We start from the raw sequence: 23,649 nt of genomic DNA, 5'->3' as shown, positions 1-23,649 counted from the left end.
TTAAATAATTTTTATATTTACCATGTTGAATAATTCTTTCTCGGCAGGCAACCCACAGGCAAATTCACAAGAGTTAGGAAGACTTTGAGAGCAAGGTAAAATTCTGACCTGTCACAAACCAGTAGAGCACAGTAGGTCACATTTGGATTTCAGAATCAGATTCAACTTGAACTCAAATATCAGACAATTTGGGTATAGGCAGTGTGTACTTGGACAAAGGAAACTAGTATTTTTATTTTCTGTTGAGTGTTTCCTGATGTCAACAAACATGCCGTATTTGCTGTCATATCTGAGGCACCTAACACAGAGTTTGGGCTTGATAAGTATCTGTAGAATAGATTAGATTAATGAAGGCAGAACTGTACTGCTTCACAATATTCTTAGGATAAAGTAGACTAATTTGTTTCCTCATGAAAGACATACTAGAGTGACACCACATTGAGAACCAGAAAAGAGAAAGATATCTCTCCAAGTGTTACCCAAGACCAATTTTATAAGAATTTGCTTCACCAGGATTTAGAAGAAGCTTCTATTCAGAAAGCACAGCAACAGATGCAGAATTGCTGCTGAAGAAATCATGTGCCCTATTACAGGACACCACAGTGGTTCCTTTCAAGCCAATTTGCTTAGGGAAGTACAAATCTTTTCTTGCACTGGAGCAGAATTACATTATTCTTGGCCTCACATAAGCTTAAGAATTTGCCAAGGCTGCCCAAAGCCCTCTGCTGGCCTGTTCCTTTGATGATGGAGAATGAGTTCAATGTGCCTACAATGCTGATGTAATATAATGTGTAGTTGACTCATTGTTCAAAGGGATTCCAGCTTTCAGCCTGAGAATGAGGTAGATTGGAAAGGACTATGTCATCTGGAAAACAAACTCAAAGCTATCATTCTGTGGCTGATATAGAAAGTGAAACTTAGAATTTCAATTTATTAATGCTGAAGATTATGCCAAAACCTCTAATCCTAAATTTGTCCTATACCAAGAATTGGACAATCCTGTTTGATTTCCTTTAACCCATTTTTAAGCTACTGCTTAGTTTTTCCTCCAAATGTCCAGTGATTTATTATCAAATCTTTATTTTGTTTCCATAAAGGCTTTGAGAGATAATTTCCTGAAAATACAGATGCAGTTTTAAATACGAGAGCCAACATACTCCTAGGGACCTACTTACATAGAAAAAAACAGTGTGGGGTAACAAATATAGGAAGAAGTTTCAGTGGGCAGTCAAGAGACCTGGTTTTGAGTCCTTCCACTGCCATATCCAGCTAGAGGTTTTCAGGAAGTTTATTATACTTCTGGACATTAGTCTTCTCATGAGAAAAATGAAAAGGCTGTGCTACCAGATCTCTAAATTGACCAGATTGTTTCTACTGTTTCCTCCAAGCTGTTCCTATAAACCTTCACTCACCAAGGGGACATTTGCTTTATGCTATAAAAATTATTTTTCAGATAAGTTTATATTTCATCTTCATGCTCATTCCTGAAGCAACACAATTTTAGGAATGGAATTCCTGCTGTCTTCCTAAAAGATGAGGTAGTATCACAGCAAGTACCTGAAGAAAGAAACCCAAAAATGCATAAAGGAGGTGGGGAAAGAAACAGCCTAATGCTTTAGGGCCATAAAGTGATCTTTTAAGGTTTCCTACAGTGCCTCCTAATTAGTTCCTCATACAGTTTATCCCCTATTGTCCAGGATATAGGATGTCAAGGACACTGGGTTTTAAATCCCACATCTGCCACTTACTAGCCGCATGATCTCATCTGGAAAGAGAGCATGAGAGTTCTAACTTACCAGGTCCCCGAGAGTGTTGGAAGTGGTATTTTTTACACACAAGGGCTTACACAGTACCCAGTCCACAAGAAAGGCCGAAGACATTTGAATCTAAATTGAGTGGATTCTGTTCTTAATACCACATGTAAACTGCAATAAGACCAGATAATTTTTGATCCCAGCAGGTATTGGCAATGCTGTAGTGGGAGTGGGACAGAAATGGGGGAATGATTCTGATATCTAAAGTTCTGGAGTTAAATTTCCAGACATGGAAGGCTAGGAATATTTGCCTAGATTTTCTTAAAGACCATATAAATGATGTTCCTGGATACACAGATCATAAATCTAGGATTTATGGCAATCAAAATAACTTTTAAAATTTTGTAACAGTTGGGACCCTAGGAATCTCACATAAGCCATTCTGAACCTTATCACATACTGCTATGGATTTGCACTGGAATAAAGAAAATTTTCTCCATATTTTCAGATCTTGATTTCTTCTAAGATCTTTTACTGTATAATATTCACAGTCTTTATAAACTGTCTCTTCAAATTCTGGTAGACTTATTGTATCTTCAGACAACTTTGAAACAAGTTGCACTTTGTGGGTAAACAACATTCTGATGTACTTATCCAGTTGCTTTGTAACTTAAGAAAGGTTGACAATGATTAGTCTAATCATGAAAAGCTTTCAAGGTTATTAATTTCTGTTCAAAGGATTATTAGACTTTTTTCAATGATTCAGGTGAGTACAGAGTGGCATGCTTTTGGAATTAGCAGTTGACATAGAGCAGAAGTCACAAGTCCACAGTATAACTGTCGAAACAAAGTAGCCACAGGTGAAATCAGTAGAGAACAATTGGTAAAGGCGGAAGTTGGTATCTGTGAGTTCCAACATGGGGTGGTCAGAAAAAGTTGACAGAATATAGAGCCTACAGACAAAAAAATAAACAATATTCAGAAATGGAGATTGACAACTTTGGCTGATGTGACAGCTATTCTGGCTGCTCAAAGACACGATGGCTAACGTTTTGTGTCATCAGGGGTTGATATCCAAATGGTTTAATGGAAGTCATGACCTGAGAGCTAAAATTCTGTAGACTCTGATTCAGACTTGTCTGAACATGTTTCAGATAATTATTAAGTGGGCCCACCAAAGCTCTGTGGACATAAACCATCAAGGGACCTTATGGGAAGTAAGTTATCCAAAGGGAAGTGAGTACAAAACACACATTGGACTCACTGTTAGTGATTGAAGCAGAGGGCTGATTTTGAAACTGAATGATACCGTCAGCTCAAGTTGGCCCTCAAGTAGTTCCTGTGATCCATTACTCAGAGTTTTGAGAAGAGATGGTCACAAGAAATGAAAGAGAAAGAGAGAATTCTAGAATGAAAGGTCCAGCACACAAAAATATCTACAGGAATCTGGGAGTACAAGAGCAACAGGGCTTTTTGAGCTAGTTAATCAAGTGAAAAGGGAGATTGTTTTCCCCACTTCAGTGTAAGAGACTGTAAGCAATAGAGATTAAAAAGTACACCATTCTTTGGTAAAGACGAGAAGATCTTGTGTATACAGGTAAAAATGCTCCCAAAGGAGCTTGGAAGACATGAGACACATGCCAGCATCATAAACAAAACAGCAGTACTGGGGATAACACCAGTGTAGTGCGGTGGCCTTATCCTCTAGCATATGAGAGACAGAGTTGGTCAGTCAAGTCTTTTTCCATTGCAAGCAGCAGACGCCCATTTAGACAAGGAATGGAGAGGAGGGATGCATTGGCAGCTGTAGGGATAAATCATGAAACTTAGAGGGAGGACTGCCTCCAAATTTCATTTACTAGATCAAGGAAATCAAGGACTTCAAAAGGCAGTTTTCCTGTGTTTTATACTATACTTTTTCATTCTTTCTGCAAACTGGCCATTTCTCATTCACCAAGAATATTGTGGAAAATGGCTACCACATTGCTGTTTTACATCAGTTTTTAGTTCCAGAGCCTTAATGCACCAGCATTCCAGACCGCAAATAAAAATTCCTGTGAAGGAAAATCTAACTGTGACTAAAGGTACTCCAATAAATGTCAACCATACAGATCTTTCCTATACTGGTTTCTTCCAGTACCAATTTGGAGAAAATTATGGAAGAGGGGAAGAATTAGGAATTCTGCCATTCTGTTGGAGATGTCAGAGACTGAAACTAATGTGACACTCTTGTGTATTCTAGAATAACAGCACCTCAGAAATATGTGCCACGATATAAGGCCCGGTAGAGGCAGAAAAATCATTAAAATTTTTCATTTTATTATCATGAATCAAAGAAGAAATTTGATACCAGTTTTGGAAAAGTCTAATTATTATTCAGATATTAAAAGGTTAAATGAGGGAATGAATATCAGATTCAACACTAAAAAATCATGCCATGGTCCATTTGTGTCCAAGTCATTCATAATCAAAGGATTACTCTGCATACATTTGACCAGCCCTCCCGTATTTTAGATACAAACTTCACTGTCTTTTTTATGTCAAACATTATAAATATAATAGATCAAGGGGTTGTCTACCATGGCCATTCCAGTAGTGGCAAGAAAAGGTTCACATTTTAAGTTTCCAAAATATGTATTATAAAACTATTCCATAAGATGAAGTTTATTTTTTTTTAAAGATTTTATTTATTTATTTGACAGAGAGAGATCACAAGCAGATGGAGAAGCAGGCAGAGAGGGAGATAGAGGGAAGCGGGCTCCCCGCTGAGCAGAGAGCCCGATGCGGGACTCGATCCCAAAACCCCAAGATCATGACCTGAGCCGAAGGCAGCGGCCCAATCCACTGAGCCACATAGGCACCCCAAGATGAAGCTTATTTTTGCCAGATTCACTTTTCATTTGAATCAAGCCATGATAAACGTGATAAAGGTATCCTGAGATCATAGAATACTAAGTTGAAAGTGACTTGAAAGGTCACATCTTCATGAGATTGCCTAACTTATTTAATTATGAGAACCCCTTTCTAAGATCAAAACAAATAAAAACCCTATGGATATGCAGGTGCTGATAGTTTCAGTCGATTAAGAAATTACATTATTACATATAGCTACTATAAAATGAGGAATGTTTTTTGAAAAATTTTATTACATCAAATACACTTTAATGTATTATGCTTAGGTGAGTAAATCATTAGACTCATATGAGTAAAACGTGGTGCCTATTTGGAATTTAGACCTTGCAAAAATAACTCTGCAAACTTTGCAAGAAACCCTTGCTCACAAGTTAGTAAATACCCTTTTTTTTTTTTTTTCCTTACAACCACATTTTTCAAATGTACAGAAAACTGAGTGATTTTCCCAAGGTCAAAAATTTAGCTCACCAGTGGGAGAACGGGCACTGACATTTAATTCAATGGGCAGAGATTTCAAGCTTCTACCTAAATAAAAGATTAAATTAAATTTATTGTTTTTCTCTTTATTACTACTTGGTTTGCATTGTATTTATATAATGTGTCTCAAATATAGATATTTTAAAGATATATATATATATATAATACATAGATTGTGGGAAAAACATATAATGAGTAACATATATATGTATATATTTTTTTCCTTCCATGATCCAAAATATCATTGCCATTTTCCACTGAGCGATGTCTAGGTACTCCGGTAACAAATTGGTTGTGTGAATAAAACCTCAGACTTTAAAAAGATTTCCAACCCTGTTTCCAACCCTGTGTGGGAACATTTTGAAAACTCTGAACTTACTTCAAGGAGGCAGCTAAAATTGTCAGATTGTTTCAACATACTTCTTCACTTAGTTTTCTTGTTAATTGATAACATTAAGAACATTTTATCAGAAGTTTAAGGAAGAAATAAAAATTAATACGTACCTCATCATAACCCCAAAAACATGAGTGGACAGATGAGAAGGGCAGAAGTGCCTTGCCCTGAGACCCAAGATTTATGCCAGTCCCTGAAATCAGGTGATGAGCTACCACACTTTGAACAGACTTATTGGGGACCCCCCCAACCTCAACCCCTGGACATATCCTCAAATTCAATTGCCACATCTCTGGTCTCTGCTTGGAGAAAAGAAATGCTTCAGCCCCAAATTGCCCCCCGCCCATTATTTACTATCCCGCCACCTACACGCTGGTAAAATAGAGCTGTGGTAGATCACCCACTTCTGTAATATAAATAATTACCCGAACAAGATAGTTAGAAGGAATGTCCCCCTCCATTCAAAATGAAAATCCACATCATGCCCCAATATTTTTAGCTCCACTTTTCTATTGGGAACTAATTTTGTGAAAGTGCACATCATCATAGTCATTTACTTCAGCCATTTGGTGAGCTGCATTAATTTCTGCATCTTCTTTTAAAAGATAAACCACATTTAATGGCCATGCTAAATATTATAAAGCCTTCAAGCATCTGAAGGACAGCATGGTAAGTCTCCACTAGACTGAAGAGGACATTCATGTCCCATTTATAAGGATTCCTAATGCATTCTCCATTATCATTCCACTCACTCATTGAGTTCCATTATAACTTATATTGATTCTATTTTCAGAGGGAGTCTGGGGATGAGACAAAGAAGTAATTAAGTAGTTTTTCAAAGGATAACCACTGCCACCTAAAATCATTAAAGGAAAATAAAATACCGACCATCCTCTACCATATCAAAATGAATTCATAGCTGCTCAAGGAGTCAACTTCTGAAACATTAAAATCTAGAAAATTTGGAGAATTTGGAAGCATAACTAACTGAAACTGACTGTTTTTATGAGTGCCTGTAGACAGTCATGATGTGGTGTGAATTCACATCTGTCTTGGATATCAGCTATGTTCCAGGAATAGCTGCGGCTCTGTGCCACATCCTTGAAAATGTGTACTTTAAAAATTAATGTCCTATATAAATACTATATGCACTTTGGGCTTATTCCTGTGTTGAGGCATTGCTTTGTGGAAAACTGGTGTTAGTGTGTAAGGGCCTATTCAGCCAGAGCGGCCCCACCCTGGTTGAACCGCCATTTTGTTGTAAAACTTAAATTGACACCCCCCCCACCTCCCCAAGGGAACTTACTTAAAAGCAAGTCCAGGAAACCAGTCCCAGGTACCAAAGTGCAAATACAAGGGTGGGTCAGACCAGGCAGAGACATCCCATCAGTGGGAGCACATACTGTCTCCTAGCTACCAAGGTGGTGGGCTAGTTTCCGTGGCTACTGTGGGGTGAATTGTAATTCAGTTAGCCACCTGTGTGTGGCCAGGCCCAGCCACATGGCCACTAACTATAAAAGTTAGTCTGGAAAGCAGGGAGGGGCTGTCCTCTGTGAGGGGCAGCCCCTACGGGTCTGTTTGACAGTTGCTCTGATTCCTGATGCTTGGCGCGAAATAAAGCTTTGCTTGACCTTCGCTTTGTATCAGTCTCACTCCTTTAATCATGGACCCATTATTGGGGTACCCAATTTTGGAGTACCCAACAAGTTTTTTTTTTTTTAATTTAATTTTATTTTTAAACTGGTGTTAGTTTTAAAGCATTCAAATAAACTTCATTCAGGGGATCAAAAGGAAAAAAAAAAAAGTTCTGCCTAAAAGAAACGGTGAGGTGGGCAGTATCTGTTTTAAATAGAAAATTTAAATATGACCCTTGCCTCTGGTATTTAATTCAAGTAATTGATGTGCTATGCATATGGCAGTGAAACATATAGATGGCAGTGGTAAAAATTTACAAGCTTTAAAAAATATGTGTAGTCAGATAAGTTAAAAATTATACATCCTTTGTGTTTTGCAGGAGTACCTACCTGACCCAGAAGCAAACCAGCTCAGAGTAAGTCACATATGATCCTTTAGCAAATTAAGTATGGTTGACTCTCTGTAAGTGGTAGGTTCAGATATTTCCTGTAAATGTGAGTAGTAATTCACAAAACTGACAACATTGTTTTTTACAAAAGAGGATGGTGGGTCTTTTTATCTAATCAGGACCGGAGGCAAACTTAGTATTCAATCAAGCCATTCATACTTTAATCCCAAAGATATACAACTGAAAAAAATCTCTTAGATGTTTGGTTCAGTGATTTTTTTTCAAACCCTATTCTTCAGATGTGTGTCAAAGGCCCTGTGGGTAGGAACAAGGAAGTGGAGGTAGTTAGAATAGATAAGTTCCCTGCACCATCATTCAAACAAGAACAATCACCCCAATAGTGGGCTTCTGTACAAGATAATAAAGAAAACAATGCTCAGGCTGAAAACGTTTGAAACTCCATTTTGATTATCTTATAGATGAAACCTTTTGGTTCTGGAGGAAAGAGTTTGCACAGGCCTATTTAATTATTAGAAATAGGATCAGAAACAGAACCTGATCCTAGGTCACACAGACAACTGAGATAGTTGAAGCTATGCAGGTTACCCTTCACGGTCTGATGGGTCATTCTTTGAACTCCTAGGATAGAGTGATTCCCACTCAAATCCCGCCATTGTTCACAGTGTTCTTTGTTCTATTTAAAATTTTGTTCTGTGAATAAATTTAATTTCATATTGCCGCAAAAAAGAATGAGTTCTGACTGGTAAATTTGCATTCACAATTGGTGTAATTTCAAAAAATTGGGCAATTCTATCACATTTCTAGTACTTAATATCTTCTCCCTCTTTCTCTCCATATCTGTCTCTCTCTGTGTGTCTCTTTCTCTTTCACATACACATACTCACACACCTTAAAATTTCATAACTTTCCCTTGCTGCTTTCCTGTTATGCCAATCATGTAATAATCTGAATAAGAAATTCATATACCACAATGTTGGAGAGTATGAACACTTACATGGAAAGCATTTGCACACTTCCTCCTAAAATATCTCAGGGAAACCACCCTATTCCAGGATCCTACACAGTCTTGAAGTCTCAAAAATATCATATTAACTTTTTGTGTGACTTTCCAGGATAGGCTCATGTACAAAAGAAATGTATATTTTCTGGAGCTTTAACGATTGAAGCTACATAGCTGGTCTATATTTCTAGCATTCAGACTCATTAAAGTGTCATTATAATCAGTTTGCCATTTTATTCATTGAAGTAAGGAGAAACAAATTGCCTTACAGGTAGACTCAGGTATTTTGGGGATGTAGGCCTATGAATATTTGTCCATATCTTTCTTGTAATCTCATAATGGGAATTTCTTCTCTGTATTTATCTTGTCTACATGACAGTGCCGTGGCAAAGGTTGGATCAAGTCAGCTCCTCAGCACAGACTTAACAGTCCCTCAATCATAGTGTGTGCTCAGTCCATGTCACGGAATGAGGGAGTTTTAGAAAAGTTGATCTGAAAGCTAGAATGGTTAAGAATAAAAGGGGTGTCAGACTGAGTAAGAGGAGAAGGATAAGAGACTTAAAAATCATTATGCTCATCATGCATCGCAGGACAGAACAAAGAATTCCTGAATCTTAATTATTCTTCAGTCACATTTAGTTCATATCCCGGGTAGAAGAGTGAGGCCATCATATTCAATCCTGAGCTCTCTTGGGGTAGGGCATGGCCTGGCTGTATCTCATCACCAAAGTTCTTTGTTCCTGTCAGGCCACCCTCTCTCTCCACACATCTCTGTTTCCAGGTTCTGGCAAATATACCAGTTACTCTTATTTAGGGGAAATCTCCTCCTTCCCTTACTAGCTCACAGGGTGCCCCAAGATCCCTTGTTGTTCTCTATTATCTCCACACCTTTTCAAACAGATCATTTTAAAACACTTTTCAAAGAACTCAGTTCCCATATGCCATCAGCTTCCTGCTCAGAACCCAGCCCATTGCAGGATCAAGGAAATAATTGCACAGAAAGTATTGTATGTAGGAAATGGTCATCTTAACTCTGGCCATTTCCTTAATATGGCCCGTAAGATATTCAGCATTTGGGGGATTGCTTTGCCATCTATAGTATTTTGTACTTTTGGGTACTGTGACCCATTTTTTTCACTATCGAACTTGGAAATATGTCTAAATGAAACACACTAGGTATGAATTATAGATTTCTTAAGATGATTTCCAGGGCATTATGTTAAAATATGATAACCCAGGCCTGGAAATATCTGACAAAAGTTGAGGATGTCTTGGTAAGGGATTACAGTGAAAAATAATTTTTTTTCCTTCAAGGTAAGTGGGTCACAAAATCATTAAATCATTTAGCTCTTGATACCCCCTAAAGCTGAAATAGTCTTCGTTCTCTAAAGATCACCCCCCACACACACACACACACAAAGGCTTAGGAGAAGTTAAGATTCTACATCTAGCACAAAGTATGCCTTTTTATGTTTTCTGACTGACAATAATTAAACTATTGTATATTCAGAAATGAATGTAATCCTTAAGGACATTTTATTAATATTTTTGTAGTAATTAAATACATAAACATTAAATACAACCACAAATCAATTACAATTATTTTACGTAGTTTTAAGAAGTTTTTGAAATTAGAACTTAAGAACTTTTAAGAAGTTTTTGAAATTTTATCTCATTTGGTGCTATATTAAAATAGAATGAAATTGGATATTGTTTCTTTACTTTGACTTTCTCTACTCTCTCCAAAGCAAATTGGCATCAACTTGCAGATGCTGTTCTGTTTTGCAACAGGGGCCCACTATTGTTACAAATTCTGGCTTATGTTTTGAAAAAGAATTTTTGCCACTCTGGCAACAATTGAAATTTAGAGAGTAAAAGAACACTTGCTTAGAATGCTAAAATTGCTAATCCTGCAATCTCAGCACCAGAGATCTGTCTACAATAGAACAATCTGATGTTTTTTTCTTTTTGTTTTTTTCCTTAGTGTGGAAAAAAGGAAAAGAAAAATGGAGTAACTATATGCAGTGGAATAAAAATGGAGTAAAAGCAGATGGGAAATTTCAAAGGATTAAGTAATAGAATCCAAAGCATGCAGTTAAAAACAAATTATTGAAATAACAAGTCTATTACATTCTAAAGGAATAAAATCTTGTCTTTCCCAAAGCCTAGGGCATAGATTTCACAGTGAAGAATGATTTATTTTTTTTTTTAACAGAAAAGAAATGGGAGCTTGATTTTCAAATATGAAAAATTAAATGACCGTAAATACAAGTAACTAAGTTCATGTAGAGAAAAAAAAATGTTACTGTATTTTATTCTGTTATGTGCTGTATGTGGAACTTTATCAACTCGAAAATTACATATCCAATGAAACCAAAGACAAACCCAACTGTAAGGGTTTTATGAAGAACTGTATGTTGCTTCCCTCTTGGGAAAGCCCAAAGCTTTTTTTTCTGTACCTAACTTCTTTACTGAACCACCCTCTTTTCTTCTCTAAGTGTAGGGAGAGGAAGAGAGGAAGAGTGGGTGCCATAGGTTGACCAGGTTTAAGAAGATTACATTGTTTATGGGCTTAATGGAGAGAGAATTGATGACATGAAAGTAAAATATGTTAAACCCACATGTTCACTGGAACTCTGTTTCTCTCACTCTCCCTGTGTCTGTTTCTCTAACACTCTCTCTCTCTCTCTCTCTCTCTCTCTCTCTCTCTCTCGTCTCTCTCTCCTTCACCCTCTTGCTCTACCCCTCACCCACTCACTCCCTCCCTCTCTCTCACCCCCTCCCTCCCTCCCTCTCTCACTCCATTCTCCTCTCACTCTCAACTGGCATCTGATCCCAGGAGCTATTCCCCTGACCTAGCAGGTCCTAAAGCCTAGGTCGCAGGCTAGTTTCCACCACACACTGTGGACAAACAGGTTGTTCTGACGCCAGCACCCTTTTCTCACATTGGGGCAGGAAATCTAAAATTCAGCTGTAGGCTTTGTGCTGGAAGTATCCAGAGCAAACCTTAAGCTCCAGTAACCCACACTTCCCCTTGTAGGTAATCTTTCTGTGGAGTTTGAATATCTCAGTAGGGATTGGTTTTGAAGATTAGGGCCAAAGCCTTAATAGAAACTAGTGTTACTTTGCCTTATTAGAGAAAGTTCCTTATACACTCGGTGTTTCACGCAAACAATGAATCTTGGGAACGCTACATCGAAAACTAATGATGTACTGCATGGTGTCTAACATAAAAAAAGAAAAAAAAAAGGAAAAGAAAGTTCCTTATAGATCCTCAGGGCTTTTGGATATGATAGTTTCTCACGTCTTCATATGATCTGATTATTGCTATGTCCCCTGGCAAAATACTAAAACACTATCAGTTCATTTCTTATAAGTCATGAAGTCTTCTCTTTCATGAAATGACAGTTTTGAAGAAAAGGGAAAACAATTCTTAACAACCAATATGACTAGAGCAAGCAAGTGTGAATGGCCTGTGCCCTTTCCTGGGCAGTAGTTTTGCTAGATAGAAGTTACTGTGCCAGTTAGTGAGATCTTGATTTTAGAAAGATTTTGAAGAGTTCCTGGTTGATTCAGTTGGTTAAATGTCAGGCTCTAGATTTTGGTTTAGGGCATGATTTCAGGGTCGTGGGATAGAGCCCTGTATCAGGTTCCATGCTCACTGGGGACCCTGCTGGAGGGTTCTCTCTCCTTCTGTCCCTCTCCCCCCTTTCATGCTGTTCTCTCTCTCTCTCTCGCAAATAAATGAATCTTTAGGGATGGGGAAGAAAACTTTAAAGTAAGGGTCTCCTGGGTGTTTCAGTCAATTAAGCATCTGACTCCTGATTTCAGCTCAGGTCATGATCTCAGGGTTCTGGGAGTCTGCTTGAGAACTCTCTCCCTCCGCTCCTCCCCTCCCACACCCCGATGCATGCTCCCTTTCTTTCTCTCTCTCCCTCTCTCAAATAAACAAATAGATCTTAAAAAAAAAAAAAAAAAAACTTTGAAGTGATATAACAAAGTTCTTCTACTTATTGTTTTATCACAATAGAATTATGAATAATGATGAGGCCATGCTCTAGTTCAACCTGGTACTATACAAACCCATCAAAAGGCCATTTTCCTTCTGATCAACAGAGGTGAAGAACTCATGCCCCCTCAAGTTCAAAAACAAAGCAATAAAGATTATTATATATTTGCCGTTGTTTACATTCAAAACTTTTTAGGGAGAATGGATTTTGACTGTAACTTAGTGTCTTTTATTTTCCATCTCACACCCGGCAACAAATGGAAAAATGTTTAGGCTCTCCTCCTGCCGAACTAATCTCTTTATCTATTGGACTATTTCTCAGAAAAAGCTTAATAATCATGTTTTCAAAGTGATGTTGTCCACTGTGAAATTTGTTCTCCTGCCATTTCTAAAAAACACATGCCACAGAAAAGCTTCTGCCTGGCTTACAACTAATTCAGAAAATAACTATCCTGACACTATAATTCTTGCCTGTGAAAATGAAATGGATAAAAAGGATTGAGTTTTAATGCACACTTAAATGCATTTCCAGTACTAGTAAAACCTGACAGAATTTAAAATATAATTATATCTGAAATATATTCAAGTTGAAAACTTCTCACAGATTCTACTCTAAGCAACATAGGAAAGTAACTGAATAATGAATAATGAATTTAGGGACAAAATCATGTATTTCAAAGAATCTTCAAGGTTTCATACTCAGCATCTAAGACAAAAAACTGCATTGTAGATCAAAATAATTTAGTACTGTGAACTTCTACATTTGTTCTAGGAATGGAAAAATAATCTAGTTTACTTTTAAGATCATCGAAAGTGTACTGATGTTATTTTCCAGAAAATAAAAAGTTACAAACAGAATAATACTTAAGTACTATGACCAAAAAATGTTTCTCTTAAAAAAAAAAAAAAAGATTATTTGACAGAGAGAGAGAGAGTATACCAGTGGGGGGGGAGCTGCAAAGGGAGAGGGAGAAGCAGCCTCCCTGCAGTGTTCGATCCCAGTACCTGAGCCAAAGGCTGACACTTAACCAACTGAGCTATCCAGGTGCTTCTGAAAATGTTTGTTTTTATTCAAAGAGAGCAACATCTGAATGTGCCCATTTTCTTCAAAACGGCTTGAGGGAGCAAGGCTTTCCTTGCCTAAGAAATAAAATGCCTATAACTAACTTGGAGAAAGAATATGTGATTTTTAATCCTCTCAAGGAGTCTAAATTCTAATATTCTAAAGATGATTCAATTTTACTCATGGGAACATTTTGAGAATGAGAGATCAGAAATATGGTGAGATTTGTTTTAAAATCAGCAATCAGAACGGGAAAGCCAGCATTCCATATGCTTACTCTGGCAATTCTGATTGCAAAGGCAGAGCCATAGGCCCTTGAACAAAATTAAGGAGAAAATCTACTGATTATTCACTACCTTTAGGATTGGTCCTCTTGAACAATTTCCCTTGACACTCTGATGCCTTTTGCTCTTGATTTTCCTTCAGTAATTTGCACGTATTTCTCCTTCTTGGTTCTTTGCAAATAGTTTTGTTGCTCATTCAACTCTTAAATTTTAGCATCCTTTAGGGGTCTGTTCTTTCCTTATTTATAATAGTGTGAAATCACATTATTTATGCATTTTTTCTATTTGATTATTGCAATTTAATATGTAAGTTTCTCCAGAGCAGGAACCTAGTCTTTCTTCCCACTATTATATCCCAAATACCTAGGACAGTGCTTGATATCTTCTATTGGCTTTTTTTCTAGGTATTAATGTACTGCTAACTTCATAATCTGTATCTTTATTTTAATCCTCTCTCTAAAACTCTAGAACAATATATCATTTGAATATTTCTACCTGGGAATGTTGCATTTGTTTTAAACGTACTACATCAAAGAGAATTTATTATATTCCACATTCAGACACTCTTGTGATCTTTTGCCTCAAAATCTTCTCTTGTGCCTCCTTTGATTTCAGCATCTACTCTATCACACAGGCCAGAAACTGGAAGTGACTGTAAACTCATTTCATGTATTTCTCCTACAATCAGTTGGTTGCTAAATTATTTCCATTCTCTTACCAAAATCTCTCTCAATACTCTCATATCTTCTTCAAGTACACTGGCACCACAATAGGTTAAGCCCTCACCTGAATTATAGCATCCTAAATAAGCTTTCTGCCTCCATTCTGCTTTTGTTCTATCCATTGTCCATACTGTTGCTTGAGTGATTTTTCCTATTCCTAACCTCCGTGTATCTGGCCTAGAGAGCTTAGTAACAGATCTTTAAAGGAAAAGGATTCACATTCCTCCCTCTGCTGCCCACCTGACCACTCCACTGTGATCATACTTCCTACCACAGGCTACGCATCAAATTGCACTATTTGTATTTTTTCCAATGCATCTTGCTTTTTCATATAGGCCAATAATTTTTAATCCCTTTTTTACATGAGAGAGCTGAAGTTGTAGGACAACCAATCTACCCAAAATATAAAGAAATACTGGCACCTCCAAGAGAGGGCACAAGCACTTATTTACCAATAATAGGCAGGCAGCAATGTACAAGCAAAATTTCAGGTGGAAAATTTCAGGTACAACGTTAAATAAATGGCTAAAGGCCAAGCAAACACTAGTGTAAGATTTTAAAACCACTTGGAGCCAGAGACGCAAAAGGAATATGCATCTACTCTCAGTCTCACTGGAAGGATTGGAGTTAGGGCAAGAATTCTACTTTCATGGTCCAGACCTAGAGGAGAGGAACAGCAGCCATTGCAAAACATGAAGCCTTTTTCGTAATGTCCCCTATAAAACAAATATCCTTTTTTTTAAAGATTTTATTTATTTATTTATTTGACACAGAGAGAGAGAGATCACAAGTAGGCAGAAAGGCAGGCAGAGAGAGAGAGGGAAGCAGGCTCCCGACTGAGCAGAGAGCCGGATGTGGGGCTCGATCCCAGGACCCTGGGCTCATGACCTGAGCTGAAGGCAGGCACTTAACCCACTGAGCCACCCAGGCATCCCATAAAAAAAAAAAAAAAAATGTATTTTTTAAAAAAAATATTTCTTCATTTATTTAAGAGAGAGAGAGATAGGGGCACCTGGGTGGCTCAATGGTTTAAGCCCCTGCCTTCAGCTTGGGTCCTGATCCCAGAGTCCTGGGATCAAGTCCCACATTGGGCTCCCAGCTCCATGGGGACTCTGCTTCTCCCTCAACTTCCCCTCTCATGTTCTCTCACTCTGTCTCTCTCTTTTTCTCAAATAAATAAATAAAATCTTAAAAAAGAAAAAACCCAACTCTTTATTTAAGGGAGGGGAGAGAGACCGGGGAAATGGCAGAGGGAGGAGACAAGAACTGAGCAGGGCTAAATCATGGGACCCTGAGATCATGAATGGAGCCAAAATTAAAAGTTGGACACTTAACCAACTGAGCCACCCAGGAGCCCCTAAAACAAATGTCTTAAGCTACTTAGGACAAGGCAGCAAACCTTGTTGCCTTCAGAGTACAAATAAAGACCCATTGTGGCTAGAGGACACTAAACCCCTACACTCCAGCAAGATAGATAAAAATATGTTCCAGGGTCAAAATGTTAAATATCTTGGGAAGGGCAGAATCACTGGAGAGGACCTGAAAGAAATCCAGTGCTCCCTTAACACTTAGGCTGAACTAGAACAACAGAGAATACCTTCCTTTCATGTACCCTCCTTAACTAGGCTAGCAAACACTGAATGACAAATAATAGATATACAGTACCGGAAGAAGATCAAAGCAAGGAAGGAGACCTTCTCTGAGATACAGGCCCAAAGGGAAAAACCTAAGGTTGAAGGTGAAGTAGACCTTGAGATAATAGAAATGAACAAACAAACAAAAAAAGAAAATCCAGTCTAACTTCTGACTAGGTGCTCAGTCTCCCTCACTCAGACAAGATGAGTCTATTCCAGGTATAGATACTAATTATTGCAGTTTCTACTGTTCTACAAAATAATTCTGGCTTTTATCAAAAAATCAAGAGGCATACAAAAAAAGTATGGGAAAAAAACCTCCTTGTCAAGATACCAATCAATCAACATGATCAGATTCAGATATTACAGATATTTGAGGACGAGCAAATGGGGATTAAGTGTTTTTAATATGTTAAAGGCCCTAGTGGAAAAAGAAGACAAGAATGATTAGATAGGAATAGTAGAGAGATGGAAACTATAGAAAATCAAATTAAAATACTATAAAATAAAACGGGGAAAAGAGATAAAGAATAACTTTGAAAAGCATATCAGAACACTCAATCCGACTAAGGAAGGAATCAGTAAACCTGAAAATTGATGAATAGAAATTGCCAAGCTGAAAAACAAATGAAAAAGATTACAAAAATACAGAATAGGACATCCAACAAGTATGGGGCAATATGAAATCATCTCTCATACATGTAATTGAAATGGTAAGAGAAAAGAAAGAAGGAAAGAAGATGAAATATTTGAAGAGATATGGCCAAGAATTTTGAAAAACAAAAGACACAAAACCACAGTTCCATGAAACTCAATAAATACCAAATAAGCTTACACACACACATACACACACACACACACATGCACACACACACACCACATTCATTGCTGAAAAACAAAATCAATTTTAAAATCTTGAAAATACCCAGAGAAAATATACATACAAAATAACATTACATACATTAATTATGTACAAAAATAACATATCAAATAACAAAGAAAAGAATTACAGCACAGAAAAGGACATACTATACAGGGGACACCTGGTTCACTCCATCAGTTAAGTGCCTTTTGCTCAGGTCATGATCCCAGGATGGTTGAGTCCTGCATCTGGCTTCTTGCTTAGCTGGGAGCCTGCTTTTCTCTTTGCCTGCCACTCCCCTGCCTGTGCTCGCTCTTTCTCTCTCTCTCTCTCTCTCTGACAAATAAATAATTTAAAAATTGGGAAAAAAGAGAGAAAGAAGAAAAAGAAAGGAAGGAAGGAAGGAAGGAAGTCCTATAAAGCCATATCAACCTTAAGATGTCTTCTTTATCCAGGATGAAAATGAATGAATGGTATATTAGACAGAAAGAAGTAACCCCTACATCTAATTTAAGTAAAGATTCTGAAGAATTCTCATGTAAAGAAACCTCTTTGGCTTGCCTCAATTTCCCATAAAGTTTTTTACTCTGAATTTTTTTTTCAACCGACTTGTTTTTTTCCTTAAGAAACTCTGGCATACTCCTGAAAATGCCTAAGTTACATTCTTTTCATGAGTTATTTGGAGAAAGACAAAAACCTCCTACTGGGGGGGGGGGGGAAACCAGGGCTCTTAGAGGTAGCATTTCCCCCACTTTGTTCTAGATACGAGTCCAGGAAAAAAAGGTAAGGCAAGTAGAGCAGGAGATGGCAGAAGTTAATTCTCGTGTTTTTTTTTCCCCCTTAGGGATCATCTACTCAGTAATCTTATTAATGGTCTTCACTTTGTGCTAGCATTAAACAAAACAGATATGGCCCTTTCCTTTATGGAGGTTATAGTCTCATAGGGAGTATTAAAGGGGAAGAACAAAATATTCCAATGAATATGTATGATGAAACATTGTCAATACCATAAAAAGAGGGCTTAGTTCTTCTGGAATATAAGCTGAGACTCTGGTAGAGCCAGAAACCTGAAGGACAGGCACAGTCATCTGCTCACGTTCAGAGACCAATAGAAAGAGCAGAGAAATCCTCAGAATCCAAGAGAACTAGGAAGAAGGTAACCAGTTTGCAGCATGGCTGTTCCACAGGGCTCCTATGGCAAAAGTACCGTTGATTGTGTGACTTAAACAACAAATATTTGTATCTCACAGTTCTGAAGTCTGAGAAGTTCAGCACCAAAGTGACTGTAGATTCAGTATCTGGTGAATGTCTGCTTCCTCATTCATAAACATCTATCTTCTCTTTGGGTCCCCATATAGCAGAAGGAGTGAAAGAACTCTCTGGGGTCTCTTTTATAAAGGCACTAATTCCATTCATGAAACCTCCATCCTCATGATCTACTAACTTTCTGAAGGTCCTATCTCCAAATACCATCCCATTATGAATTAGGTTTCAACATGAGTTATGAAGGGACACACGCCTATAGTAGACTTTGAGCCACAGACAGTAGCAATTAATTTTTCAGAATCCTGCTCCTAAATTATATTTAAATCTGGACATCAGGCTATGAAATGGAGAGAAACATGGCTGTCTATTGTGGTCTCATCCAGATGGGAGTATATAATATGTGCACTGTTCGTTTTTGCTACCCCCGAATTGACTTCTGCCACAACCTCCCAGACCTTTTCATCTTCTGAGATTTCAGCTCATTGCTATCTGGAATTTACTTTTTTCCACTTCTTCCTGAACTTTCTATTGCTAGGGCCCGTTTATCTTACCCTACAACCATTTTTCTCTAACCAATGACAGTCTTTCTCAGTGAACTTCACATTCACCTCACATTTGTATACTCATCTGTTCTCAGCCTCTCTCATGTGTAGAAATATCATGAACATGTCTTTACTCACCTTGCTATGGCCTTGACCAACATTTTTTTTTAAACCCATATCCCCTAAAATATGAAGAGGAAATCTATGATGATATCCCCTTGACAGATCCATAATGGTGAGATGAATAGCTTCCAACTCCTTTTTGTATTTTTCAGAACTCTGTGTGTGTGTGTGTGTGTGTGTGTGTGTGTGTGTGTGTGTGCGCGTGTGCATGTAAAGGAGGAAGAATGTCTTAAAAACATGTTCTGCTTGTTTGCATGCTGACACTTTTTGCTCTCTCACACCTGGATGATGCCTTTGGTGGTCCAGAAGTCAAAAAATCTGTCCTCTCTGATCATAGGCCTGTGAGCTTACAATTCCCTCTGGAGTTACTTGAAGCCCCAGGCTTCTAGAAATGAAGGGGTGCAGACACAGCAGAGAGGAACAAAATATGCCAGTCAGTGTTTCAAATGAATGAGAGAATTTATGTAACCAGTATGCTAAACTAGCCCAACCAGTGGGATGCAATCATGAGGCAATTTAATTTTGCTTCCCCATTCTTCTTTAACTTTGCTCAGCGGGACAAGTATCACCCCAGCAATGAAAATTCTGACATTTCCATTTCTTTTGTAGTTAATTCCAAGAAATGTAAAGCCCTGAGATTATTTCAAGACAAAAATGATAATCTCAAATTGCTCCTGAAAATACCCAATCCCATATATAAGTAAAGCTTCCAGACATTCAAAATTGCAATTACAACTCTGCCTTCACCGCAGGACTGCTGCAAGCAAGGGACAGATAAGTTTCTGCTCTGTTCCCTAGTTCCTCCTTCCCAGTTTCCAATGCTTTGAGGGTTATAGGCTGGAAGTGGTAGATTGGAAGGGACCAGCTAGTTTTCATCAGACCCGTGTCTTCTTCCTGCGCATCCCATGTCATCTAGGTTAGACAATGTGACTAGTTTTCCCTGATGGAATGTGACTGGAAGGGATGGGTCACTAGCAATCTGCCATAGTTAAACTGTCAGGTGTACCATCTCCATGCTTTCTTTCATTATCTCCTGGTCAGATCCAGAAAATCCGGCTGAACATTTCAAGGCAGAGTCAACAAGTGAAAGCAGGTTGGTTTTCTCAAGTACTCAAAAGAAGGCTGTCCACCTAACACTCAACTGAACTATCATAGAAATGAAAAATAAGCCATTATTCTGTTAAACCAGGTAATTTGGGGATCATTTGTCATGGAAGCCAGTGAAACTAACCCTAACTAATATGAGGAGGAAGGAAAGATATAAAAAAGAAGGAATATTTATGCTCGGCTGGAACAAATATTGTGGTTCATAGGCTCTACCCTTGGGTGTTTGCCTTATACTTCATACTAGCAGTTCTCTTAACTCAGATGATATATTATCCTCTAAGTGATAATTTACTTCATCTTCATCTTTTGGAAATTTGGGGAATTACATTTTTAGCTTTTTCCTTCTGATCCTAACGTTAACATCTAAGATAACACCCAAATGATTCTATATCATGCGTGACCTTCACCTGATCCACTGGAAACATTCACACAGATAAATGTATGCATTTAGAAAGTTATTTTTTCTTCCCATGGGAATTCATACATTTAATCAGAGTTGTTCAGTCTCTGGACTCAGTCAGATCTTTCTTCTATTCAGGGAAATTATCTTGTCACTCTTTAAATTATTGATTCTGTTAACCTTAAAAATAAAACATTTTACCAGTGGAAGTGATTTTATTCAGGAATAACAGAGAATTACATTTGGGGATATACAAATATGGCAAGACCATAAGCAGGTCCCACAGATGAGGAAGAGTAACATCAGTTTATAGAGAAGAAGGAAGACATTGAAAGGGGTTGTTCTGAATGAAAGACCATAGGAGAAAAGAATGAGTCCAAGGTGATGACAGTTTCTCGTTGGCTGAGTTGCAGGTGCAGTATGTTTCTCATAGGAGATGCAATGTACATTCTTCCCTGCTGGGGCCTGTAATTGGTAATTCTTTCTTGTTGACAATTCTTCTCTTAGGGTCTATAACTGATAGTTTTTTCCTATAATTAATATTGAGTGATATGCCCCCCCACCTTCTTGACCCCCTTCTAAACTCCCTGCTCTATTTTAGTGAGGTTTTCCTGTATTCATTTCCACTATTCTGTGATATTCAGCACAGTTCTGTCCTTCTGGAAATTCTAGCATTTTAGATACCAAGATTCTTAGCTCTATCTTCCATGTTTCTCTTTTCTCATTTCATTTCACTTCATTTCATTTCATTTTTCCTTTGAATTCTTAGATAACTCCTCAAGTTAATTTGCCATTTTCTTTGTTAGCAACATCCATTCTGCTCATTATGTATGTTTCTGGTTAATTGCAGTCATACTGTTTCATATCAAACACTCTGATACTTCATTTCCTCCTTTTTAGATGGCAGACCGGTCTCTTCTAATGCAACAATCTCTTCAATTTTATTCAGAAAATGATATTCAATCTTCTTGAACTGATAATTTTTCTCAGTATGATAATAAATATTTTATTGTCTGATTATACACCTACTTCCAGATTATCGCCTGTAATGCAGTTTTTTTTTAAATGGACCCGAGGCAAGTAGCTATTACCTTTTACTTCACTAGAAATATTATAATTAATTCCCAGAACTGCCAGAGTCACACTAATTTTTCACATGAATAAAAATGTTTTTTTAATGTAATTATGAATAAAGTGAATATTAAAGAGCACGTTCACCAATCCCTGATTAAAATGCAATTGCCAGTCTTCAATTGGGAAAAAGTTAGGTGGGCCACACAAAATCATTCTGGGTAAAATGTTTCTGAATTTTCCCACTTGCATCCTAAAAGTATATTTTTCTCTAATATATTAATGAAAAGACAACAAAAAGATGCTCTTCTTCTCCTTCTCATAGTCCGTGTCCCTCTACCTCTTGTTTTCTCATTTTCAAAAAGGTAATAATCCGGAACAGGAAACTTTTGCTTAGTCATGAACAAGACAGATCTAGGTGTGATGAAGCAGTGAGAGGAGATGGTAGGAAAAGTCCTTTTTCTTTAGATGATACAGAAAGCAACATAGTACTTAACAATACTATATTCTTCACTTAAAAAATTTAAGAACATAGATCTCATATAAGTGTTTTTTATCACAGACACACACACACACACATACACACAGAGGCATGAGGAAACTTTTAGAGATGATAGGCATGTTTATTACTCTTATTTGGTGATGGTTTTATGGGTGTTTATATGTGTCCACACTCATGAAATTGTACACATATTAAATGTGTATTTTTTTGTTTATCAGTTATAACTTAATAGAGCTGTGATAGATAGATAGTTGGACAGATAGATAGATTGATGATGGACTTTGCAAAACATAGAAAGAAACAGAGGCCAGATGGAAAACATAAGTCCTGAAGCTTCTCTGTGCTACTGACTGTCCTCTGAGTACAGTGTTTGATTTAACAGAAAGTTAGAGGAGGAAGAGAAGCAACTGAAGAGTAGGCTGAGGTTTATTAGATGGAAGAGGCCAAATATGTATTACACAGCAAAGAGAAATCTTAACACTTATACCAGATTAAACCCGAAGTAAAAAATGACACTTTCAGTCAGCTGAGCTAAGTATAAGTAGATTATATTATGGCAGAGTTCAGAGTAAGATTTTCATTTGTTACAATTGATTTATTTGTTACAACTGATTTACTTGTACAATTGTTACAATTGTACAAATATTATGTACTAACTAGGAAAATAAACTATTTTAATGGGTGCTATGATGGATTTACTTTCATGTTAATTTCAGCTGAAGATTCAAAACAATAGGGACTATAGTCTAAATAGAAGGCCATCAAGGATTTTTCAATGAAGTGAACAAAAACTAGTTTTATGATTTTCATCTCTAGCTGACAACAAAGATCTAAAAGGATTAAGAGCTGGAGATTAAAGAAGTACATTTCCTTGGGGGAGATGCCCCCACCTCTTTCCTCACATATAGAGGTTTGGAGGATGACTTCTTACTTCAAACCTGGTGGGAATGGCTTCAGCTACATCTCTTAGAGTTTGAACAATGTATCAGGGAATTGGAAACAGTGGGCTGGCTCCTGGATTGAGCCTGAGAAATGTAAAGGGTCAGGAATTATGGTTGCACAGCTACTCTGGTGGCGGCATATTAGGATCATCCTGAATTTCCAAATTTTATGCTGATGAAGTTGTTTTCTGTGAACTACATGTGGGCCACATACCAAAGAATGCTAGCATCAGATTATTCTAGTTCCTGTCTCAGAGTTCTGCTTGGAGACGTAGGAAAACAATGATAGAAGGGGACTAAAGAAAGAGTTATCAGAAACCAGCCAAAACAAATGAATTTATTTGTGCCAAGAGAACTACAGACATTGAGAATGAGGGAAAACTGACCATACCAGTCAGGATAAATTAGCAAAGTGGTTTTTACCCAAGGATGACTTCATTCCCCATGGGATATATGGCAATGTCTGGAGACACTTTGGGACATTTTGAGAGACAGGGAAATGTGTAGATGGGGCCACTGGCATCTAGTAGCTAGAGGCTAG

This window comes from Mustela nivalis, assembly GCF_964662115.1.
Source record: "Mustela nivalis genome assembly, chromosome: 8".
In the NCBI taxonomy this organism is placed as follows: Eukaryota; Metazoa; Chordata; class Mammalia; order Carnivora; family Mustelidae; genus Mustela; species Mustela nivalis.
Note: the sequence above shows the minus strand (reverse complement) of the source record.